The following is a 23,096-nucleotide window of genomic DNA, read 5'->3' as shown; positions in this document are numbered from 1 at the left end:
GAAACTGAGGGTGGATATTATTAAAGCAATAATATAAGAAATTATCAGAACCAAAAGACACAAGTCTTCAAATTTAAAGTTCTTGGCACAGGTATGAAGCAGTCATGGGGATGTGAAGCACAGCACAGGGAACATAGTCGATAGCATTGCAACAATCTGTATGGTGTCAGGTGGGCACTTGAGTTCTCGGAGGGAACACTCCTTAGCCCATAAGGATGTCTATCCACCTGCCGCACAGCAGTAGCTACTGCAAAGCAGCGTTGAATGCAACCGATAAGGAGAAAATAACATGTAAACGTTTACTGAAATGATTGGTGCATGTATGATGCTTACAAAACTTTGAACACTGTAGATTGAGAAGATCTCATTGGAGTCAGAGATGCATTTCTTAAGTACAGCATTCCTTTCATCGCAGCTGAGAGAGAATCCAGGCTTTCTGAGACTCGGAAAGGCCCCATTTCTTGCTGTGTTCCAGGAAGTCTCGTGTTCTTTACATGTGCAGGGATCGTCCATGCAGGAGCGGGCCACTGTGTGCAGCAGCGGGAGGAGGAGTCCAGCCCCAGGCGGGGCTCCCCTGCACCCGCGGTCTCGGGGATCCTGGGTGGTGGTGCAGGCGGCCCCAGTGGAGGGGAGGGAACAGCGCAGCCCGCAGACTCGGTCCCTCCTGGAGGGCTGGCAGGACTGGGCTCTAGGCCCCCCGGCTGGCTCAGAGAAGCACCTTGTGATCTGAATTTCACAACCTCGGACGTAATTTCGGGCCTCAGCATCCAGTAGGTCGTGGTCCCCTTTGGGCAAGCACCGGTGAGCTGGCATCCTCCAAGGATGACTGGAGCCCCGCCCCCTCGCCGCCCAGCCCACCCTCTCTGGCACTGTGCTGTCCCTGGGCATTCCCCCCAGTCTGGGTGGACTGCGCCGCACGTCTCACATAAAGTAGGCTTTGAACAGAGCAGGCAAGTCTGACTATAGATATGAGACCCACCGAGAAGCCATGACAGGTGGATACGCCCATGTCTCCCACTGGAGGGCGCGGACTGGGAGCCGTGAACACAGCCATCCCACAGCAGCTGCTCTGCTTCCCAGCTTCCCAAGGACGGGCCCACGCCCAGCTCCACAGAGGACCGCAGCCCTCCGTGGGCTGCCAGTCACCAGGGACTGCCGGTCACCAGGGAGCCTCAGGCCACAGCAGACCCCGAGACACACTCAGCAAGGGCTCCCGGATTGGTCAAAAGTGATATGGCTGGGGTGGAGGGAGATTGGTAAGTAAAATGTGCTCATCTCCATGCTGACTGGATGACCATCCTTCTTCATCTCTACCTGCATGTTTTGTATCAGTATAAATCAAAACTCAGTGAAAATAGCAAACAAATAAAGTTCTCACACAACAAATGAAAAAGGCCCATATCTCTTCTGAACACAGAAAGAGACAGGAATCAGATTGGCCTCTGATTTTTCATAAACAACACGAGATGCTAGAAAATAATGGAGCAACACCGCCAACATTGCGGGGAGAAATTACATTGAACCTAAAATTCTGAAACCTGCTACACTACCAGCCAAGTGGGGGTTGAACATAGTCACTCAGATCTTCTCCCACACAGTTTGCTGCCGGTTTTCTCCTCCCCCTTCCTGAGAAGTTATTCAAGGATGTGCACCAGAGAAGGGGAGAGTGGGACAGAGAGCCCCGTCTGCTGGGGCCCACCCTGAAGGAGCATCTGGTCAACCCAGGTCTGGGACAGCACTCCATGGCAAACTGCCCAGAAGCACAAAGGTGGGCCTTTATGAGCAAAATCTACACGTGTGCTGTTAAGTCTGAAGAGTTTTTTGTTGGGGCGAAGAGCAGAGTAAGAGTGTCTAAGTATGCCATTTCCTGAAAATGAGTTAATGAAGCTCAAAGGATGTAAAAACTGAATTAATTTTTTAAGCTATTCATCTCCAATAGCCATTGTCTAGGCTAAGCTTTTTTTTTTTTTTTTTAGTGACTTTACCTTTTTAGAGTAGTTCTAGGTTTACAATAAAATTGAGAGGAAGATACAGGTCCCATATTGCACCACCCACCCCACCCCACCCCACCCCCCCGGACATGCACAGCTTCCTCATTATCAATACACGCGAATACACGCGCGCACACACACACACCCCACCAGATGGAATGTTTGATGCAATGGATGAACCTGCGTGGACACATCAAAATCACCCTAAGGCCATAGTTTACATTAGGATCACTTGGTAGTTCATTTCTTTTCTTTTACATACGTTTTTATTGATTTCAGAAAGAGGAAGGGAGAGGGAGAGAAAACAATAGAAACATCAATGAGAGAAAAACATCAATCGACTGCCTCCTGCATGCCCCCTATTGGGGATCCAGCCGGCAACCAGGGCATGTGCCCTGACTGGCAACCTCCTGGTCCATGGGATGACACTAACCAACTGAGCCACACTGGCCAGGCAATAGTTCATTTCTTTGGAGTGCTGAATAATATTCTATTGTCTGGATGGACCATAGTTTGTCCCACCAGCTATTGAGGGACAGCCTGGTTGCTTCTAGGTTTTGGTGATTATGAATTAAAGCTGCTGTAAACATCTGTGTGTAGGTTTTTGTGTGGACATAAGTTTTCAGCTCCTTTGGGTAAATACCAAGGGGCATGATTACTGGGTCAGGTGGTGAGAGTATGTTTAGTTTTGTGAGGAGCTGCAGAACTGTCTTCCATAGTGCTAGAACCATGTTGCATTCCCACCAGCAGTGATTGACAGCTCCTATTGCTTCATGTCCTTGCCAGCACTTGGTGTTGCTCAATGTTTGAATTTTGGCCATTGTTATAGGTGTGTGGTGGTTATCTCCTTGCTTTAATTTGCATTTCCCTGATAACATATGATAAGGAGCATCTTCTCATGCTTGTTTGGCATCTTCTTTGGTGAGGAGTTTGTTAAGCTCTTTAGCCAATTTTTAAATCAAGTTGTTTTCTCTTTGTTGAGTTTTAACAGTTCTTTGTATATTTTGGATAATAGTCTTTCATCAAATAAGTTTTGCAAATATTTTCTCCCAATCTGTGGCTTATCTTCTAACTAGAGGCCCAATGCATGAAATTCGTGCAAGGGGCTCGGTCCTCACAGCCCTGGCCAGCCCTCACAGCCCCTCGCAGCCTCAGCCAGCCCTCGCAGCTCTGGCTTCGTCCAGAAAGACGACCGGAAGGTCATTCAGCTGTTCAGTCTAATTAGCACATTAGCTCTTTATTATATAGGACTCTATTGATATTGTCTTTTTGCAGAAGAAAAGCTTTTAATTTTAATGAAATTCAGCTAATCAGTTATTTCTTTCATGAATCAAGTCTATAAAGACATCACCATCAGCCTGGCCAGTTAGGCTCAGTTGGTTGAGCACTGTCCCATGCACCAGGAGGTCACTGGTTTGATTCCTGGTCAGGGCACATGCCCAGGGTTGCAGGCTCGATCCCCAATAGGGGGTGTGCAGAAGGCAGTCGATTGATCTTTTGCTCTCATCTATGTTTCTCTTCCCCTCTCTCTCTCTTTTCTCTTTTTCTATCTCTCTCTCTCTCATCCTCTCTCAAATCAATAAACATATACTCAGGTGAGGAGTCTCAAAAAAATTAAAAGGTATAACCATACCCGAGGTCATCTAGGTTTCTTCTGTATTCTCTTCTAGGAGTTTTGCATTGTACATTTAGATCTATGATCCATTTTGAGTTAATTAGACTAAGCTTTTGACAGTATTTATATATGGACAATTCAAAATTGATAAGGTTAATCAGGATCTCAGACAGCTAACTGTACTCCTAAATTCACTGCAGCATTTTCCACAACAGCCAAGATATGGAAACAACCTAAATGCCCATCAACAGATGAACAAAGAAAGAAAATGAGGTGAATACATACAATCGAATACTATTCAGCCTTAAAAAATAATTATGTCATATTTTATCATATGCTACAGCACAGATGGAACCTGAGGGCATTGTGCTCAGGGAAGTAAGCCAGTCCCTAAGGACAAACATTGCGGGGTCCCACTATCTGAGGAACCTAAAATAACCAAACTCTAAGGCGCAGAGAGCAGAGGGGGCTGGCGGGCGGGGAGGGAGGAGCGAGGCATTGCTGTTCAATCGGTGACAGTTTCAGTTATGCAAGACAAGCAGTCCCTGGAGCTCTGCTGCACAGCACAGTGCCTGTGGCTAACCACGCCTGCTGTGTGCTGCAGCCGCAGTGAGTGCGGGCTCCTGTGTGTGCTGCAGCCGCAGTGAGAGTGGGGCTCCTGTGAAGTGTTCTTCCCAGAAAGAAGGGGCAGGAGGCCCCTTTGGCAGAGCTGGCTGAGGGCCCGCCCTTGCCTGTGCTGACCGTCTCACAGTGTATGTGTATGTGCAGACTCACCAGGTTGTGTCTATGCAATATGTGCATTTTTATGTGCCAATTGTACTTCAATAAAGCCGTTTAAAAAATTAATAAAGTGACTATAATACGTTTATTCCAAGTTATTTTTTAAAATTTTTGTTGTTAATCCTTACCCAAGGATATTTTTTCCATTGATTTTCAGAGAGAGTGGGAGAGGGAAAGACAGAGAGAAACACATTGATTGGTTGCCTCCTGCACACGCCCCAACCAGGGCCCAGGTAGTAGAGGAGCCTGCAACCAAGGTATGTGCCTTTGACCGGAATCAAACCCGGGACAACTTTGGTCCGCAGGCTGACACTCTATCCACTGAGCCAAACCAACTAGGGCTATTTGTAGGGAGCGGTTATAGGGTTAAGCCTCTGACTGACCTGTTGGCAAAGCCACAAACAAGTCCCAGCTTAAGCTTGATCTTGTGAAGCTCCCTAGATCTTTCCTGGGTAGCTAATGGGCTGTGGGAGGTGCAGCAGGTGCTGCCAAAACAAGTGAAACTTACAAGAACATTGTAAATTACCTTGTTTACTCTGACTATAAAATAAAGCATCAGCTTGCAGTCTGGATCTTTTCTGTGGTTTCAGCCAGGCAGCCGTGGGCAAACTACGGCCCGCGGGCCAGATCCGGCCCGTTCGGCTGTTCTATCCGGCCTGCGGAGCCGAAAGAGTGGAGGGTTCTCTTGCTCTCCTCTCTGCTCCTTTACTTTGAATTTATATTAGTTCACACAAACACTCCATCCATGCTTTTGTTCCGGCCCTCCGGTCCAGTTTGCCCATTGTGGCCCTCAAGTAAAAAAGTTTGCCCACCCCTCTAGACACAGCTTATTCTCTTTGTCTGTCTTTTCTTCATCCTTCGCCGCCCTTCCTCAGGCTCGCTGAACCCTTGGCTGTGCTGTCCCGCCACAGCTATTTTTTTTTTACTTTTTATTTATTTATTTGAGAGGGGGCAGGGAGGGGGGAACCACACCAGTTTGTTGTTCACTTACTTATGCATTTATTGGTTGATTCTAGTATGTGCCTGACTAGGGATCAAACTTCCAGCCTTGGTGTATTGGGATGATGCTCCAACCACCTGAGCTCCCCAGCAGGGCCTCCGAGTTATTTTTGAAAAAGATTCCTATGCTTTGGGTGTCAGCATCCCTGGCCTTGGCATTTAGGTAGTAAGGGCAAGTTGTATCTTAAGTGTTTAGAGCCCTGATTTATATTCCTATTCTCACAGAGCACAGCTACATCTTCCCACGGAATAGGGCCGCAAAGTCACCAAAGGCAACTGGAAGTTTATTAAGTCCCCAGCAAGTCCCAGGTATAGAGCCATCACTCCACTCCCTGGGGAGAAAACAGCTGACACTGAGCGGCGGGACCCAGCCCAGCACTGAACCCCTCTCAGGCTTGAGAAGTGATATGTCAAGGAAAGAGCTGAGTGAGGCTGCTGGGCATGTGCACGGACGGGCCCCCCAAATAATCAAGTGAGCCACATGCCCCCCAAATAATCAAGTGAGCCAGTCCATTAAGTGAGCGTGCTTGGTGCTGTCCAAGCGGAGGCCAGCGTTTGTCTGATAACTCTCTTAACACTGGCCTGGCCGACGGCTTCCTGCTTTTCTCGGCATCCACTGCAGTGGATTTAGTTGTTTCTTGAGGCCTCGGGGAGCATCGCAATGGTTCTGCCTCTCAGGATGCAGGGGAACCTCCCACTTGCCTTTAGAGGCTTTGCGACCAGATGGGCTAAGAGCTGCTCCAAGGCCTTCAGATGGAGGGGCTGTGTAAAACGGAGCCGTCTTCACATGATTCCACATGGAACTGAGGGTCAGAAGGCCATCCCTGCCCACTCTGGGCTTCTCAGTGACATTATGATAAAGGCAAAAGGTGCATTAAAAGCTTTGGATCTATACTGAGGTCATAAAATCTTGCCCAGAGACAGTTCCTGTCTAGGGGTCTGTGTGCCAGAAATGGATCGATAAAGCCATGAGAAGTTCGGCAGTATCCCCAGCCCACGGCTCCATTAGGTACAAGTGAGTGCTCGCTGGCCAGGCCCTCAAGCATTCCTGTCACTCCAGCATTAAATACACAATCTACTCAAATAAAGTAATTTGCTTTCTATTTATTTTCTTGGGAAAATTAATGGAGAAATATTAGCCTTGTTTTACAGGGTAAAGTTCTAACCATAACTACCGGTCTACGCCGACCCAGACAGGTGCTGGAGACTGCCTCCGAGTTGCCAGGGTGAAGCTGGGTGAAGCCCTCATCATGGCACAGGGTTTGTAATCAGAGAGACGCCTTTTCATGGCAGAAGCCGGCTATTGCCAGCCCACCAGAAAGAAGACAAAATAGGCAACTGTGCCTCGATATCAATGTTCACTCTTGACAACCTGCACCAAGTCGCTCTGAGTGACCCCCGTGCACAGGTTTCCCGGGTGCTCACCTGGGTGGCAGGCAGGTGGATCAACCTATGCCCACGAGCATCCCAGTGAGGGACTTTCAGATTCCCGCCCCTTCTCTCTCCCAGGAAGGATCACTTTTTCGGCAACAGGAAGATTAATCCTACATTTCACAAAGGAGACACGACATTCGGCAAAATATGAGACCTAGATTTACAATGGCCTCCCGACTTATTGTTGTGTATTTTAAAACCACATTATTTAAAACACAGCTCACCTAAAGCTAGTGTTTAGGCACCGTTTGATTCTTGCTAAATATTTGTCTATTGTCTACATCCATGGTCGGCAAACTGCCGCTCGCAAGCCACATGCGGCTCTTTGGCCCCTTGAGTGTGGCTCTTCCACAAAATACCACAGCCTGGGCGAGTCTATTTTGAAGAAGTGGCGTTAGAAGAAGTTTAAGTTGAAAAAATTTGGCTCTCAAAAGAAATTTCAATCGTTGTACTGTTGATATTTGGCTCTGTTGACTAATGAGTTTGCCGACCACTGGTCTACATTATCCCAGACCATGATCCAACCTCCAATAAGATTGTTACGTGAGAGATATTGGTTTCCTTCTGAGCAGTTACTATTTGTGTTGTTTTCCCTCCAAATATATTTTAAATATATTTAGAAAAGCAATGTAAGAAAGATAGTTTGTAGCTGGGTGAACATGAATGACAAGTATCTTAAATGAGCCCTTTCTGGGATTAAGCAAAAAAAACACACAAAAACCCTCATAGACACAGACAGCAGTATGGTAAGGGAAAGTGGGTGGGGAAGGTAGAAGAGGGTAAAGGGAGGATAAATATTGATGGAAGGAGACTTGACTAGGGATGGTGAACACACAATACAATATGCAGATGATTGTACAATCTATATATATAAAAAGCTAAGTGTCCAACCGGTAGCTATGACACGCACTGACCACTGGGGGGCAGACGCTCAACACAGGAGCTGCCATGATGCACACTGGCCATTTAAAAATAAACAGCACTGCAGACCTGTCACTGATAAACCAACACTCGGCTTCCCCTAAGTGGGACACAGGCCCCACCACCACCCTGGAGCGACACCCCACCAAATTGCAGCCGACACTGCCAAGACCCCATGGGGCCCACAGCCCAGCCCAGCCCAGAAACGGTGGCTGTGGGTGCCGGGTAATGATGTCACATAGCAACACCTGGCTTCCTCTCCCTAGCAACTAGCCTCCTTGGAGTTTCTTCAGCCCAGGAACACGACTTGCTTTATACCCTGGTGCAAACATTTTACACTTTAACCAAATGTTTGTGAAGCATTTTCCTATGCCTCATCTCATTTGATCCTCACAGAAGTCCTGGAGTAGATAGATAGGAGACTCGATAGAATCCTATTTTCTTTTCATTAGCAAGTTGCCAATAGCAATATTAAAATATTTCTTCTAATTAATTTCCTTTCAATGTGCACGAATCCGTGTACCAGGACATTAGTGTGTGTGTGTGTGTGTGTGTGTGTGTGTGTGTATCCTATCTAATAAAAGAGTAATATGCAAATTGACCGTACCTCCGCTACACCCACCAGCCACGCCCACCAGCCACGCCCACCAGCCAATCAGGAGGGAATATGCAAATAAACCCAACCAACATGGCTGCAGCCACAGAGAGCAGGAGGGAGGCTTGGGCTTCCCTGGCAATGGAGGAAGCCAAGCTTTCCACCTGCCCTTGCCAGCCCAGGCCTCCACTCAATGCTACAAAGTTTCAATTATAGAAGATAAATAAAGCCCAACAGAAATGGCAGCAGCCACAGAACTGGAGAGAGCAGGAGGCTAGGGTTGCCTGCGACGATGGAGGAAGCCAAGCTTCTGCAGCCCTGGCCTGCTTTGGCCTCTGCTTAAGGCTAGAAAGTTTCAATTATAGAAGATACATAAATCCCAATAGAAATGGCTGCTGCCACAGAGCAAGCAGAAGGCTTGGCTCCACTCCAGGCTACAAAGTTTCAATTGTAGAAGATAAATAAATCCCAGACCCCAGGGCCTCTGCTTGGATCACTGGGGGGCGGGCCAGCCTGCAAACCACCACAGGCCCCTTGTCCAGGCCGCCCCACACCCCAAGGGAACCCCCACTCTGTTCCGGGACACCCTTCAGGGCAAACCAGCTGGCCCCCACCCATGCACCAGGCCTCTATCCTATCTAATAAAAGAGTAATATGCAGATTGACCATCACTCCAACACACAAGATGGCTGCCCCCATGTGGTCAAAGATCCTGCCCCCATGTGGACACAAGATGGCCACCACAAGATGGTCAGCAGGGGAGGGCAGTTGGGAGGGACCAGGCCTGCAAGGGAGGGCAGTTGGGGGTGATCAAGCCTGCTGGGGAGGGTAGTTAGGGGTGACCCAGCCGGCAGAGGAGGGAAGTTGGGGGTGACCAGGCCTGCAGGGGAAGGCAGTTAGGGGCAAACAGGCTGGCAAAGGAGCAGTTAGGCATCAATCAGGCTGGCAGGGGAGTGGTTAGGAGGTGATCAGGCTGGCAGGCAGAAGCGGTTAGGGGCAATCAGGAAGGCAGGTGGGCGGGCAGTTGGAAGCCAGCAGTCCTGGATTGTGAGAGGGATGTCCGACTGCCCGTTTAGGCCCGATCCCACTGGGATTGGGCCTAAACGGGCAGTCGGACATCCCTCGAGGGGTTCCAGATTGGAGAGGGTGCAGGCTGGGCTGAGGGACACCCCCCCCCACCCCCCGTACACAAATTTCATGCACCGGGCCTCTAGTTTTATATAATTTTATTTACCAACTAGAGGCCCGGTGCATAAAATCTGTGGATGTGCAGGCCCCAGGCCTGGCAGGACATCGAAGCACAAGTGTCTGGCATAGAAGGGTAAGTCCCAGCTGACCTCTGGGCCCTGGGTAGCACCTGGGCCCCCAGGCCCCTACATGCCCCCCTCCGCCTGACTCACGGCACTCGAGTCCCCACACGGAGATGCAGTGAGCATGGCCAGATGCCATGGGCTGGGGCATAGTGTAGGCCTCTGGGCCAGCCAGCAGCGCTGCTTGGAAGCCAGGCAGGCAGCATGCTCTCTCCCAGCCAGCCTCACAGACTGGCTCCTGTGCAAACCCATGGGGAGCCCAACGGGCCCCTGCAGTCCAAGCAGCTGCAGCCTGGCTCACCTGGAAGAGGCAGCGCAGGTGTGGGGTGGCACCTGGCACCTGAGCGCAGGGGCTTCCCCAGCGCTGAGCCCTGGCATCCTGAGGAGGGTAGCAAGGGGAGTGAGAGCAATCATAGCGGACACCCCGCATTCAAACGGCACCTCCATCCCTGTCCCCTACCCCCAGGTAGCCAGCAAGAGGTTGCAGCGTTTTGCCAATGTTCGCCATGTTCCTCTCCGCCCCCTGGTGGTCAGCGCACATCATAGTGAGCAGTCAAACTCCCGGTCTCCTGGTCAGACTCTTGGTCGAACAACCACCCAAGAGGACAATTTGCATATTAGGCTTTTATTATATAGGATGTCACCCCAATAAATGCAATACATTTTTTAAAAATTAAATTAAATTTAAAAAATGAAGGAGCCCTTTCCACCTGCAATGGCCCAATTAGGTTGTCGGGGAGCCAGCAAGGTAGATATGGCCAACCCCGTCCTTTGGCAAGTGATGAACAGACTGGCTCTTCCACTTGGCAAAGTGGCAAAGCGGGGGCAGCTCTGCCCTACCCCCTCTGCCGCTGCCCTACCCCCTCCACCGCTGCCCTACCCCCTCCATCGCTGCCTAGGGCTTCAGGGGACATTGAATGAATCAATATTTTACAAAAAAACTTAGAACAGGGCCTGGCTCATGGCAAGCACATAGCAAATGTTACCCATGCCTCCTGTGATTAACACAGAAAAACCAACTTCTATCCAAGGCTATAGTGCTAAGTGTTGTTAGTACAAGACTTTAGTACAAGTCCAACAAATACTTTTTTAAAGGACCCCTTAAAATTCTCCAGTGTCCTGAAAAGGTTGCAGTGTGAATCACTGAAATGATCAGAATGGTTTCCCAGAGCAGACTCAAGACCCAAGTGACAGAGCAGAGATTCCCAGCCCCCGCCGGAGAGGTTTCACACGTGTGCACTTCAAGTAACCCGGGAGCAGGTGCGTTTCACGGACCTTCCTGCCAGGCCCTGCCTGAATACACAACCGCCTCACAGCAAACCCTGCCACAGGAAGAGCAAAAACAAAGCAGGTGACAAATCATGAGAAACCCTACATAACTAATGAGATCGGCTTAACTTTCATCAGGCAGGTAATGTGTCCCTTTGTCAAAAATGTAACCACAGCCCGACCAGTGTGGCTCAGTGGTTGAGCATCGACCGATGAACCAGGAGGTTATGGTTTGATTCCCGGTCAGGGCACATGCCCGAATTGTAGGCTCAATCCCAAGTTGGGGGCAAGCAGGAAGCAGCCAGTCAATGATTCTCTCTCATCATTGATGTTTCTATCTTTCTCCCTCTCCTTTCCTCTCTGAAATCAATAAGAATATATTTTTAAAAGAAATGGAATGAGCACCCCTCCTTGCTGTTGCTCCACCAGCCCAGCTCTCACCTGCAGCTGCGGCGGCCCCCCGCCCCCAGCAGCACCATGGCAGGAAAGTTTTAGAGACAGTCTTTGATGAAGTCATGGTAGATGTTTTGGACAGTGGCGATTCTGCTCATCTGACCTTAATGAATAGGCCTGAGTTGGGTGTTGCCTTAACTAAGCTCCACTGCTGGTCACTTACACAGTATTCAGAATGTGTGTTCATGGATGCAGATACTCTGGTCCTAGCAAATATTGATGATCTTTTTGAGAGAGAAGAATTGTTGATGGCTCAAGGCCCCGGGTGACCTGACTGCTTCAATTCAGAGTCTTTGTGCATCAGCCTTCAGTGGAAACACAGCAGCTGCTGCGTGTTGCTTCTGAGCAAGGTAGTTTTGATGGCGGGGACCAAGGTTTACTGAACATGTTTTTTAGCAGCTGGGCAACAACAGATATCAGAAAACACCTGCCATTTATTTATAACCTAAGCAGCATTTCTATATACTCCTACCTCCTAGCATTTAAAGCATTTGGTGCAAATGCCAAAGCTGTGCATTTCCTGGGACGAATCAAACTGTGGAATTATGCCTATGATCCTAAAACAAAAAGTGTCAAAAGTGAGTCCCGCCGAAACCGGTTTGGCTCAGTGGATAGAGCGTCAGCCTGCGGACTGAAGGGTCCCGGGTTCGATTCCGGTCAAGGGCATGTGCCTTGGTTGCGGGCACATCCCCAGTGGGAGGTGTGCAGGAGGCAGCTGATCGATGTTTCTCTCTCATCGATGTTTCTAGCTTTCTATCCCTCTCCCTTCCTCTCTGCGAAATATCAATAAAATATATTTAAAAAAAAAAAAAAAAAGTGAGTCCCATGACCCCACCATGACTCACCCTGAGTTCCTCAGCTTGTGGTGGGACATCTTCACCACCAGCCTTTCACCTCTGCTGCAGCAGTTTGGCCTCATCTCAAACACCCAGCCACACCGCCATGTGAAAGATGTCTCCGGAGCCGTGTCACATTTGTCCCTTGGGGAGACTCCGGCTACGGCACATCCTTTTGTATCCTCAGAAAACGGAAGGAGAGGTGGGAACAGGGCCAGGCCGATTACATGGGAGCAGATTCCTTTGACAACATCAAGAGGAAACTTGACACTTACCTCCAATAGAAACACTGCCACTTTTCCATGGACACATCCACTTTACAGGCACTTTTTCTCATACTTATTACCTAGAGCTGGTCTGTTACAGTAGCTAGACAGGGGTCCTCAAACTTTTTAAACAGGGGGTCAGTTCACTGTCCCTCAGACCGTTGGAGGGCCGGACTATAGTTTTAAAAAAAAAAACTATAAACAAATTCCTATGCACTCTGCACATATCTTATTTTGAAGTAAAAAAACCAAAACGGGAACAAATACAATATTTAAAATGAAGAACAAGTAAAGTTAAATCAACAAAGTTACCAGTATTTCAATGGGAACTATGGGCCTGCTTTTGGCTAATGAGATGGTCAATGTCCGGTTCCATATTTGTCACTGCTAGTCGTAACAAGTGATGCAAGTGTGCATCAGTTAGTCTAGATCTGGTTGGAGATTTCAGATGTTTCATTCTGGAAGAAGTCTGTTCACAGACATAAGTGCTGCCAAAGATGGTTGCCATTTTGAGTGCATGGTTCCTGAGATTAGCATATGTCTCAGAGGGGAGAGATGCATAGAAATTAGGAAGGCTGCTTGACTTGAATGCGTCTTTCAGAGAGTCACAATTCTGCAGTTCAGCCAGTTCCATTTGGTAAATTGTATCCATATTTTCAATGTCAATATAAAATGGGTTACGGAAAAGCTGTATGTCCTGTTCATGGAGATGAAGCTCTTTAAATCTAAATTAGAACTCCTTTTGCAACTTTTCCAGTGAATCCACACATGTTTTGTTTGGGAATGCAACCAATGGTTTTTCTGCTAACAGATTTTGAGTTGTGGGGAGATGGCAGAAGTTTTCCTCCTTCACTTGTTTGATGAGGAGGCCTAATTTTACTTCAAATGCTTTCACATGTGATTGCATATCACAGATGAGCTTCCCCTTTCCTTGAAGTTGCACATTGAAACTGTTGAGTAGCTCTGTTACATCTGTCAGAAAGGCAAGGTGCCGTTTCCATTCTGCATCATTGAGCTCTGGTACTTCTTTGTTTTTTGAAAGCAGAAAAGCTGTAATCTGTGGAAGTAAGTCATAGAAATGTTTCAAAACTCTCCCTCGACTCAGCCAACGGACTTCTGTGTGGTACAGAACATCTTCATAGACAACATTTAGCTCAGACAGAAATTCCTGAAATTGTCTGTGGTTTAGTGCATTAGCTCTAATGAAGTTAACACAAGATACCACAATTTTCATAACAGAGTCCCACTTCAGTGATTTACTACACAGCACTTGTTGGATGAGGCAGTGTATGGCTATTGGATGAGAATGGTTATGTTTGTCCATCTCTTGGTTAATGTGAGCAATTACTCCTTTCTTAGACCCCACCATGCTAGGAGCACCATCAGTTGTCACACTGGCTAGTTTAGCCCAGTCCAGCTCCAAACCATTCACAGTTTGGCAAACCTTTTCATAGATATCCTCTCCTGTAGTTGTTCCTTTGATGCTTTGCAGTGCAGCAAGCTCTTCCGTGACTTTGAAATAGTCATTCGTCCCACGAATAAAAATTAGAAGTTGTGCAGAATCACGAACATCATTACTTTCGTCGAGTGCCAAGGGAAAATAGGAAAGTTTTTGTGGGGAGTTTTGCAAATGCTGATGCAAATTGTCTCCCATTTTTTCAATCCTTCGTGTAATTGTAGGTCCTGAAAGACTCACTGTACTAAATAAATCGGCCTTCTCTGGACACATCTCTTTGGCAACAGAAAGAAGGCGTTCTTTAACAAATTCTCCCTCCACGAATGGTCTGCCAGTGCATGCTATTAGTTTGGCAACTTGAGAACTTGCTCGCAGTGATGAAATATTTAGCTGCTTCTGCTTCACAAAAGTATTTTGCTGAGTTGTCAATGTATTTTTCAGTTTTAATATTTTATCTTTTCTCACTTCTCCAACCAAACAATCATATTTATCTTTATGTTGAGTTTGATAGTGTCGACGCAAATTGTATTCTTTGAACACAGACACTATATTCTGGCATATCAAACACACAGCTCTTTCCTTGTACTGTATGAAAAAGTAATCATAAGTCCACTGTTCTTGGAATATCCTACACTCCGAGTCAATTTTTCTCTTTCTTGATATCATTGTTTCCTAGGGATTCCAAATTGCTATTAGTAAAATACCAATACATATATACAGCGCTACAAAAACAATATACCAGCAATAACTTTGCCCACACAGAGACATATAGACTGCACTGCCCATCAATGCAGTCTGATCAGTGTCCATCAATGCAGCCTTGCCAGTCCACATCATTTCAGCCTCACCAGTGCCCATATTGGTGGAACTCCGCTTTTACCTCAGGCTCACACTGGGGCAGTGTGGGAACGGCACGATTACAGAGCTGGTTCCTCCACCACCTTTCCAGTTCACACTACCCTGTGCAAACCGCACTGCGATCTGTGAACTCACACAGGAATCTAATTGCATGGGTGAGAAGACCCATGCAATCAGAATCCACTGCAGGAAAAAAGAAGGCACGTATGCCTTTTTTCTTCCGAATCTAATGCGAGTTCAGCCATACAAGCATATGGCTGAACTCGCACTGCTCAGAGATCGCAACAGTGTGAACCAGGGCTTACACAGCACACAACATACAACATCATACACAACTGAATAGCAATCAAAATATAAATGCACTTACTGTCAATTAAATTGGGTTTCCTACTCCTCGGCTGTCTGCAGAGCCGGATTAAGTTCCCATGGGGCCCTAGGCAGATTACCAGTTTGGGGCCCCCATGCGATAACACTGAGCACTGACCATTTGCATTAACACTGAGCACTTCCAATTATCATTACCACTGAGCACGGACTCTTTGTATTACCTCTGAGTGCTGACCATTTACATTAGCACTGAGCGCTGACTATTTGCGTTATCACTGTGATGCCATCCCCCTAGAAACCACCCCCAACCAACTAACCAACTTAAAAAAAAAGGCTCTCCTAACTTAAAAAAAAAAAGGTGCCCCCATCTGCAAAAAAAAAAAGACCTCCTAACTTCAGAAAAAAAAGGCCCCCCTTAACCGCAAAAAAGAGGCCCTACTAACTGAAAAATAAAATAAAATAAATAGACCTCCTAACTTCAAAAAAAAATAAATCCTAACTTGTTCTTACCTCGGTCCTCAGGCAGCAGCAGGCTCTGCACAGGCAAGCTCGTGACTCGTCCGATCACACCCGAGACTGAGAGGAGGAGTCGAGAGACAGAGAGAAGGAGGGGAATCGGAGAGTGCGGTGCACATTCCTCACATGTGCACTGCGGGCCCGGGACAAGTCGGCTGCTAAGCAGGACAGGCAGCGGCGGCAAAAACACCCGGCGGGCCGGATAAATGTCCTCGGCAGGCCGCATGTGGCCCGCGGGCCGTAGTTTGAGGACCCCTGAGCTAGAGGCTTTCACTGAAATTCATCAGATAAGGGGGTTTTGTAGGACATCAGGTGATAACTGAGCAGAAGTTATGAAGTAGCAATTGTTATATAGACAATGGCCTGTTTTTTAAACCTGGGCTTATTCAGCTGTTTCAGAAATTCTGTTATGCTCATTGCCAATGTATGTGGTAAGGGAAACTCAAACTATTAAGATGGCTATATCAGCTCTTAAAATGGGCTGAGCCACGGGCCAGATCAGTCTCCTTTCAGAGTGGGACATGGTATCTGTCTCTGGCTTGCTGTTGCACCTCCATAGACATGCATTTCAGAATTGTCCAGGGCTGCCCAAGTGATTACAGTTCTGCTTTCAGGTGAAGACAGCCTGTAACACTGCTGAGTGATTCATGAACCCATCAACAAATGGCATTAACCCATTTTCTTCCCTAGCTTTTGTGTCTGAAGATGCCCCAGTTTTCCAGGTACAGTGAGGCAGCATGCTAAAATACTTCTGTTCAGTTCTGTATATCTGAAAACAGCAGTGGCACCTTATATGAAAAATAAAGATAAAGAAAAGGAATGGAACAACATAACAAAACAACAACAACAACAAAAGAGAGCCCTGGCCAGTGCTGCTAAGTGGTTAGAGCATCAGCTTACACACTGAAGAGTCTTGGGTTCAATTCCCGGTCAAGGGCATGTACTTGGGTTGCAGGTTCAAACCCCGGTCCCTGTGGGGGCATATGCAGGAGGCAACCGATCCATGTATCTCTCACATTGATGCTTCTCTCTCTGCCCTTTTCTCCCTCTTTTAATCTCTCTAAAAATCAGTGGAAAAAATATCCTTGGGTGAGGATTAACAAACAAACAAGTGTAACAGCTGACCCTAAGTTCACGGGTCTATAGGTGACACACAATGAAAATGGAGCTGGCATCTATCTATATATATCTAAGGCTAATATGCAAAGTGTCCCCTCAGGAGTTCGACCGGGAGACTGGGAGATCGATCACTCGCTATGATGTGCGCTGACCACCAGGGAGCGGCACAGAACATGGTGGGCAACCAGCAGCAGCGGCAGTGCGCTGAGGGAGTGAGGGAAGAGGAGGCAGGGAGGTGGGGAAGCAGGGAACCTGATCAGCCCTGATCACTGGCCAGGCCTAGGGACCCTACCTGTGCATGAATTTTGTGCACAGGGCCACTAGTCTCTACATAACAGACAAGTACTCTGAAAACGGGGAGAAAGAACAGAAAGGCTCATGAAAATCAATGCTGCCCTGAGCTGAGCCAGGAGGCGTGCCTCTACCTCACTCAGAAGCGGGAGCTGACCTGGGGCCATACAGGAACAAAGGTTTGCAGGGACTTCGGTAATCGAAAAAGAGATGGATAGCCATAATGAAAGCCACGCCATTAATAAGAAAGGGATCAAAGACACAGACAAATATGCTTACAGATCATTGCCTCAACTTGAGGCCTGAAGAGGCCAGACACATCACTGCTTTCACATTTATTTATAGATCAGTGTCTTCATGTGATAAACAGTTGGTTTGTAAACTAAAAATACTGAAAAATCACAACATATAACTATGACTTTTTGTCATCTGGTGGACAAGGTCGGGTGCTGAGTTACCCGGCAGCTCCTGCGTAATAAACAACAGGCCCAGGGCCCTGGGGACAAGCTCCGCCAAGGGCCGCGTTCCCTGGAAGCCTCTCCCACAGAAACGTCCTTCTCGGGGTCTCACCCAAAGGACAGGCTGCAGCAGGTGAGAGCTGTGCCAGCTCTGCCAGGACCTTGCAGCTCTTGGCTCAGCAGCTCCACAGATGATCATGTTCCCGAAGGAACAGACTGGGACACGGTGGCTCTGAAGTTCATTGCTGCCCAGCGTGACCTCAGTCATGTGCTAACTTGTTTGTCCACCCTCGGAATTCCTACAGTGAGCCAGGCTTTGGGCCCTAGGCCCTGGGCCCTGGGGCAGAAATGTGCTGCAGGACGAAGGAGGGACAGACTCGGGCTCCTCCTCCTTAGGCAGATGCAGGGTCTGGCTAGGAGCCGGTGAGCCCAAACTGCCCAGCAGAGGAGCGTTACTGGGAGTAGGCTGACTGCCCGGGACACAGGGAGCAAAGGAGGGCTGGTCAAGCAGAAGAGGGAGAGTGTTCCAGCCAGCGGGTGGGCAGAGGAGAGTCTGGGAGCATGAGGCTCATCTCTCCTGCCCAACGGGTCCTGCAGAGGGGGACAGGCTGAAATTGTAGGAAATAGGCCCCTGTGATCCATCTTCAGCATAGTTAACTTTTCATGGAGAAAACTAACAGCATGCTGCCAGTCGGTTACTGAATTTTCCCGGGGCAAACAGGATGCAGGGAGGAGGTGAGAGGGTATAAGAACAAGGAACTGTGCACATGACCAGCAGCACATTTTCCAGAAAGATCTGCCACAACTAGACAAAGGGAGGTGGAGGCAACTAGAAAAGGCCCCAGCCTGTTTTTTAAAATAACCCAATAGGAGACAATAAGACCTAGGTGACATACTGGGGAGAGGGAGGGACTGTTAACCCTATAGTACTCAGCCAATGAGGAGCAGGGGGAAGGATTCTTGCGCATTAGGAATAAATAGCCTGTGATCGCTGCTCCGTGTGTGCCTGTGCAACTAGACACTGGATCTTGCAAGACCACATTAAAAGTCTCATTTTCGCCATACTTCGTGTCTCTGAGTCCGTTATTTTAATTCGAACAGGTGAGCATCTCTCACAGAAATGAAGGTGAGGGGGTCTTATGTCCCAGACAAGGCTGCATACTTGACTCTGCAGGGTACAGGGAGCCACGGAAAAGTCTCAAGCCGGGAAATGGTGAGGAGAGGCCTGGTTTAGAGTGAGCCCTTTGCCAGCGATGGGCTGCAGAGGACCCACGGGAGGGGTTGCCCAGGACAACGGTCAGAAGGATGGGACAAGAGACTGGGCAGCACCCAGGGTCTACCCAAATGTTCTCCATCAGGGTTGATGGGATGGATGTGTGGGAAGACACCTGAGTTGTGGCTCGGTGGCTGGCTGGTTGTGGGAACCATGCCAGAGTTGTCTAACAGTCAAGGGGACTCAGAGGGTAAAAGGCCTTTTGATAGTATGCCAACAGCCAAGGCCACCCTGAACATGGGAATCTTAATCAGAATGTTCACAGCTGAGATCCCGTAAGCAGCTGCAAGGCCACAGCGATCTTACGATGCACTGTGCTCTTCTATAATCCAGATGATTGGTGTCATTATTGGCAGAGGCCTCCTTTGTCTAATGGTATAATGCAGGTACTGAACAGGTACTAGAGGAGTGTGCTGGAGAAACTGAGGCAGCTCAGAGGGTGTAGCTCCTATGTGTGCAGGAAAGGCTGGAGAGGCTGCAGAAGCTGCTCAAGTGCCACTACGATGTGAGGCGGTGTGTCAAGGGGCAGCATGCGGCTGCTCAGATAGTAACTGTGTGTGCAGAGACTGCTACTGCTGTGTGGGAAAGATATGTATTGACCAGCCGGTATGCGGCTGCCTAAATGAGACTGCTGGAAGGACTGTTGTGTCTGATGGCTATATGGCCACTGGCTTCTATAATAAAGGCTTTCTTATATACACCCACAACTTCTCATGGCTTCTTTTTCTAAGACCCAGCACCCAAGAAGGTCCAGTCCCTGGCAGAGGGGCTCAGACCAGACAGTTAGTGCAATGGGCAGGGTTCGAGAAGGAACCTGTCCACAATTGGCATAGACGAGCAGAATTCAGAAGAATATATGGGCTCAGAGTAGCAGTGATCTAGCTGTTTTTGACACTGGTGAAGGGAGCTTAGGAAGGGGGTTTAGGTGGCCTTGCAGCTTAGGGCCCCTCCCCCCGACTCCATCCCCTATCACAGGGCATCTCCATGCTGACCTTTCACCTAGCAAAGGGGCAAAGGTGAAAACCCAGAGACAAGTCAGGGGGCATGGGGAACAGGCTATCACTCCCAATTTGAGTATGAGCTGGCACAGAAGTGCATTGAAAATTTGGAATTACCTGTTAATTAAAAATATATATTTATATACTTTTCCTAAGCAATTTCTAGGATGATAGCCTTATGAAACACTGGCACAGTCCTGTACACACACACACACACACACAGAGGGATGCTGGCTATGGCATGTTTTAATAGTGCAAAAAATACATGTATTTATTTTGTTTTGTTAATCCTCACCTGAGAATATTTTTTCCATTGATTTTTAGACAGAATGGAAGGGAAAGAGAAAGAGACAAAAACATCAATGATGAAAAAGAATCACCAATTGGCTGCCTCCTGCATGCCTCCCACGGGGATCAAGCCCACAACCTGGTCATGTGCTCTGACCAGGAATTGAACCATGACCTCCTGGTTCATAGGTTGATGCTCAACCACTGGGCCATGCCGGCCGAGCCATATATTGAATCTTAATCCCCAAGGGATGGTGTCAGGAGGTGGGGACTTGGGAAGGTGACTAGGTCATGGGGCGGAGCCATTGTGAATGTGGTTAGTGCCCAGGTAAAGGGGACCCCAGGAAGCGCGCTACCCCTTCCACCATATGAGGACACAGTGAGAAGACACTGTCTATGAACTATGATGAGGGTGCTCACCAGACAGGGAATCTGCCAGGGCCTTGATCTCAGATTTCAGCCTCCCGACAGTGAGAAATGAATGTCCGCTGTGTAAGCCACACAATTTGTGGTGCCTGTTACAGCAGCCAGAATGGACTAAGACACTGAGTAAAGGAGACATTTTACATTGTATATTATATTACTCTTAACAGAGCATTCATGCTATTATTTTTAAAGAGCCATCAGGCAAAGCCCCAATCAACAGTTTTTTCCAGGCTGGGGAACTAGTGTCTGATGCCCCAGCCTTCGGTCTGTCTGTCATTCTGACCCACCTGGGTCAGTCCTGCACGCAGCAGGGCGATCTTTTCCAAATGCAGATCGATTTAGGCTGCTGCCTCCCAAACTCTTACCCACTTGTCTACTTAAAACACTTTGAGGTTCCCAGTGCTCCCAGAATAAACACAAAACCTAGTGACCTTTCACCCCTGGCCCTGCCCATCTCTCCAGCCATCTCTTGCATGCACAAACACAGGTAGGAACACACACACACACACACACACACACACACACACTCATGCACGCATGCATGCACACCAGCACTCTGCCACCTGCCTTGTTGCACACCTGTCAGCCTCTGTGTCATGAATGGACTGTTTTATGTTTGCAACCAGCCCTTTCACCAGGACCAGAGAAACAGAACTTCCTGCCCACCAACTGCCCCGAATGCCTGGAGAGGCCTGGGGAGGGCCTGCTGACATTCATTTCCTGAGCAGCTACTGTGTACCAGACCCCTCCTAAGCCCTCTGTAGGAATAAATGGGCTTAATTCATTTGGTTCCTGTCAAATGGTGTGGCAGAAAGGGTGACTGACTCCCTCTTCCCAATTAGCACCAGAGAAATCATTGAATGAGAGAGAGGCCTGGGCTCCTGGGTGCAATGACAGGAGGCAGACCCTGCAGAGATAGGGTGGGTGGCGAGGGTGCTGAGTGTATGGGCACTGAAGGAATGGGCACAGATGGGGATGAGCTTTCGTTATTGTTGTTCATCCTCACCCAAGGGTATTTTTCGCATTGATTTTAGAAAGAGTGCAAGGGAGGGGGAGAGACGGAGAAACATCAATGTGCAAGAGACACATTGTTTGGTTGTCTCTGGCACGAGCCCCAATGGGGCTGGGGATCGAGCTTGCAACAGAGGTACGTTACCTTTGACCAGAATTGAACCCGAGATCCTTCAGTCCCCAGGCCAATGCTCTAACCACTGAGCAACCAGCTAGGGCGGAAGATGAGCTTTGTCACGCCTATTCTTTTTTTTTTTTAAATATATTTTATTGATTTTTTACAGAGAGGAAAGAAGAGGTATAGAGAGAAACATCGATGAGAGAGAAACATCGATTCAGCTGCCTCCTGCACACTCCCTACTGGGGATGTACCTGCAACCAAGGTACATGCCCTTGACCGGAATCGAACCTGGGACCCTTCAGTCCGGAGGCCGAGGCTCTATCCACTGAGCCAAACCGGTTAGGGCACGCCTATTCTTGCCTCTCCCTTGCACAGCCCTGCATACTGGTCCCCAGACCCTCTGGGCAGAAATCAGCCATGGCCCCACCAGTCGGCATGAGATGGGAGGTACAAGGGATACAGGGGCAGGACAGTGCCCCAAGCACCCCCTCCTCCTGCTCCAAACCCCCAGACTGCGGGCTGCGGCTGGGAGTCCCTTCCCCCCTCCCTGGCGCTTCTCTCCAGGAGCTTAGGAGACTGTGGTCCAGGCAGGTGAGCCGCAACCAGAGCTCTCCACACTGAAGCTCGTCCAGCCTACGGGGCTCCCACCTCAGCCCGTGAAATACTCCTTCCCAGAAATCCAGGTGTGGGCAGGGTGGGCTCCTTCTGGGGCTGCAAGAGAAAATCAGCCCAGGTCTCTCCCAGCTGCTGGTGGTGGCCAGCTATCCTTGTTTCCTTGGCTTGGAAACTGACACCCCCTACCGCGTCCCCATCGCATGGCCTTCTCCCTGTGAGTGAGTCCATTTTCCCTCTTATAAGAACACCCTACTTGCAGTTAGGGCCCACCTAATCCAAGCTCTCCTCTGAACTTGATTACATCTGCAAAGGCCCTATTCCCAAATAAGGTCACGGTCACGGTTTCCCATAGGCATGGACTTGGGGACGCTGGTTCACGGGGTGCATGTCTATCAACAGAGGAGTAAATGGTGGAGCACCACCCCGGGAGAAGTATCACACAGCACACGGAGACATTGAGGCCGGGGGTTGAGTGGAAACATGTCTCAGAACAGCCAGCTGAGTATGAAGATCCCCATAAATACACGTAGAAACAACAGGACACAGTTTCCTATGGACATTCTCACCCAGGTAAATGCACCCACGTGTGAAGAGATTCACGCCCTGCGACGCTCCTTCTGTGGCAGGGCATGCAGAGGCCTCTGTACCATGATCTGCAGGGCTTTCGTGTATCAAGTGAAGTTGCATCTCTGCACTCACCACCTACTCAGTTTACAATCTGTTCTGAGACTATGACACATTGCGGCTGCGCAGTTCCCTGCGCTACCGCCCTTCCGCCGCCAGGGGACGCCGCCTCGCCCCGCCCCGTCCCGCCCCGCCTTGCTCGGCGGAGCGCGCCGCTTTCAACCGGAAGTCCCTTCCCTCCCGGAA

General features: G+C 48.7%; 1 pseudogene across 1 annotated transcript; it reads left to right on the top strand.

Annotated features, from left to right (window-relative positions):
• The first annotated feature begins 11,402 nt into the window (after window positions 1-11,402).
• Window positions 11,403-12,487, top strand: LOC308246606 (glycogenin-1-like; annotated as a pseudogene). The gene is made up of 2 exons: window positions 11,403-11,964; window positions 12,185-12,487. The product of its transcript is annotated as a glycogenin-1-like (transcript).
• The last annotated feature ends 10,609 nt before the right edge of the window (window positions 12,488-23,096 follow it).

This window comes from Plecotus auritus (assembly GCF_963455305.1).
Source record: "Plecotus auritus genome assembly, chromosome: 4".
In the NCBI taxonomy this organism is placed as follows: domain Eukaryota; kingdom Metazoa; phylum Chordata; class Mammalia; order Chiroptera; family Vespertilionidae; genus Plecotus; species Plecotus auritus.
This window is presented reverse-complemented; position numbering and strand designations above follow the sequence as displayed.